Genomic DNA, 3251 nt, shown 5'->3' on the forward strand with positions numbered 1-3251 from the left:
TACCCCCACCACCATGGCTAGAGCCACTGGGAGCACCAGGAGCTCCTTCAACACGCCCACCAAGGCCGTAGAAGCACCATGGAGCTCACATGCTCCTTCAACTAGGCTCTCGCTACCACTGCAGCCCTGTCCATGCACGCCGATGAACCCACACCGCCGTTCACCGTGGCCAGAGCCCTAGGCAGCCCTAGCCGTCACCCCGACCCCACCGTCGCAGTCGCCATGGCATGGGGAAGCTATTGCCTACCCTAATCGGACGCTAGCGCCGCCGTGGGGGCTTGTCGATGACCTCACCGCCAGTGGGAGCCCTATCGGGGAAGAGCAGGGGATTTTTCCCTCACCGACCACGACCACGTCAACCACGTCCTGAGCAGCTTCGCTGAGCTCCGACCACGACCACATCGACCACGTCCCAAGCAGCTCCGCTGAGCTCCGACCACGACCACGTCGACCATGTCCCGAGCAGCTCCGCCGAGCTTCGACCACGACCACGTCGTGCACGTGAATCAAACCCTAGGAAGGAGTAAGTGGACCAAGTCCTTCATAGACCGGCTCTGCGGTCTATGGACCAACATAGGCGGGTTCACCATGAACCGTGCCCCACCTACGCCCGTGGACCACGGCCTGTTAGTGGCCCAATAAGGCGACATGGCTACGCTACAGCATGCCACGTGGCGGGCCAAAGCCCAGCCCAAATCCAGGCCCAACCAGCCCAGTCGAGGCCCGGCCTGTATTGACCATTGACCGGTCAACGATGACCATTGGCCGAGCCCACAAGTCAGTGACACAGAGCCGCTGGACCCACTTGTTAGTGGGTGACGTCATGCTGATGTCATGATGACGTCATGCGGGTCCCACCTGTCAGTGACTGTGATATGTTGACCGTTGACTCGCCCGTTGACTTGGCATTGACTTTGACCGGACCCACATGTCAGTGACCCAAGAGCCCCTGGTCCCACCTGTTAATAGCTGATGACGTAGATGATGTCGACTAACAGGAGCGTGACACATGTCAGCACGATATTAATTCAGCCTTTTCCCATTTTCAGAAATGATTAAAACTTCAGAAATTCATAACTAATTCATACGAACTCAGAAAATTACAAGACCAGGACCAAAATTCATCTAAAATTGAGCTCTACGCAATGAACCCATGTTTGAGTACATCTGGCTCTTTTGAATTTTCATTGCTTTTTGTGCTATTCTATAGACGTCGCTAACACGACTATAATGCGATCGTTTGCAGACTCGGAGGAGAACCAGATGGACGAGGACCGAGAGTACCATGAGGAGTATAGAGACGACTACACTGAAGGTGCCACATCCCACCCAATCTCATAGCACCTATTACGTATGGCTAATATAGAGCTGCTATTGCTTTACTTTATTGTTATAATCACACTATGATAGGACTTGCATGGTAGTATACTTTCTTGATGGCCTTTACCTTGACGCAACCTTACCCCTGCTCACCCTACTGTTAGGCTAAGTCACACGCTTGCTGCTATATTACACTGCTTATTATTTCTACTACGCTTATATACACCATATTAATGTGTGGTGGAAACTGGAGTTATCTGGACTATGGGGAGAGTGTTGCGTGTGTGACTTGAGTGTGTGGAGGATAAGGGTTGTGTCGACCAAGTTCGAGTATACGATGAGCCTGAGGCAGGTCTTACCGTGAGGTGCTACCTAGGCACCCCTAGGAAATGGATACCTATGGTGGGTAAATGGTATATGAGGTGGCCCTGGGTGTGAACCTGTGATGGGAGGAGCCCGGGGTGGAGGTGCTGTGGTGGCACGGTAAATGGAAACCCTGATGAAGACATTCTGGCTTGGTCATCCCTAAGGACTTACTAGTACTCAGATTCACCGGGAAGCCTTATGTACCACTCGCCCTATATGGTGCGGGACGGTCGGACTACTTGGTAGGATATTGCCACTACTGCTAGGTTGATAGCGGATAGTGCAAGGAGGTACGGAGCGCGGAGGATTCCCCCACACCCTTCCGAGACTTCATGGAGACCTTTTGGACTCGGCTCATGACTCATAGTTTTAGCCACCCCAGACTAGGCTTGGGGTGTACCAGGGCTGAATGGTAGAGTGGCAATATCCTAGGCTAGCAATCGGCCGAAATCAGCCCAGTTGATGACGGTCAGCGAAGAAGGCAGATCTTGTGGTTATGTAAAACCTCTGCATAGTGTATGGTTGATCGATCGATACATTTGCCGACTAGTCGGCTATGGACCTTTCCTGGGTTTCGCTTAAACTAGACAGCGAGATGGGTCCTTCTCTTCTTCCCCTGTGAGAGAGTGTCGGTCGTAGCCAGGGGCTACGGGCCATGAGATAGTGCCGAGAGGGAGTTGGCCTGCTGATTGAGCGATGGTATGGTGATGATATGGAGATGGTGGTATATCGATCCTAGGATCAAAACCTGGCTCTGGACGGGTATGGGGTGGAATGTGTGTGGGAGTGGTGTTAAAACTTGACCAACTATTATTATATACTTGATATGCTAAAACATAGGAAACCCTAGCCTTATAGGTTCCTTTTGATTATATCCAACTTGCATCCAATTTCCACAAAGCATTGCTCATAGGGTGGGAGTGGCCAGTACAAATCGTACTGATAAACTTTGGCACACAGGTTCTGCTGAGGAGTATAGCTCTGAGGAGTTTGACGGTTGAGGGGTTTGTTCCTACGCTCGAGTTTGGCGATCTTATCTTCAAGCTATTCTGAATGAATGCTACTTTTGTTTATGCCAATGCGGCGATGTAATAATTTATATAATTCCACACTAATTGTACTCTGATATTATCGTTGTATGGATGTGGTATTTGACTGGAATTTGGGTAATATGATCTACAACGGTCATAATACACTTCGACTCTGTGGATTTCCCTTCGCGGAAATCAGGTCATTTTACCCTACGCCGGAACGCGTCGCACACGGCGCCATGACCCCACACGCGTAGCCACGGCAGCCATCGTGTCCCGCGACACCATCGTCAGAAGTGGCAGTCGGCCTCCTGGCTCCTGCGCCATCACGGCCACGCTCGCCCGCCCGCCCACGGTGATCTCTGTCGCCGGCGCTGGCGGAATCGAGTAGCACCGCCACCGTAGAAACAGCCGTGACCCCATCCGCGGTGGCCCCCAGCGACGACGCTGGCCTGACCCGCGTCCATGGCTGGCTCAGTTAATGACGCAGCCAGATCCACATGCAAGTCAGCCCCCAGCGGCAAGTGCGCGACC

Source organism: Miscanthus floridulus, chromosome 7 (genome assembly GCF_019320115.1).
Source record: "Miscanthus floridulus cultivar M001 chromosome 7, ASM1932011v1, whole genome shotgun sequence".
In the NCBI taxonomy this organism is placed as follows: Eukaryota; Viridiplantae; Streptophyta; class Magnoliopsida; order Poales; family Poaceae; genus Miscanthus; species Miscanthus floridulus.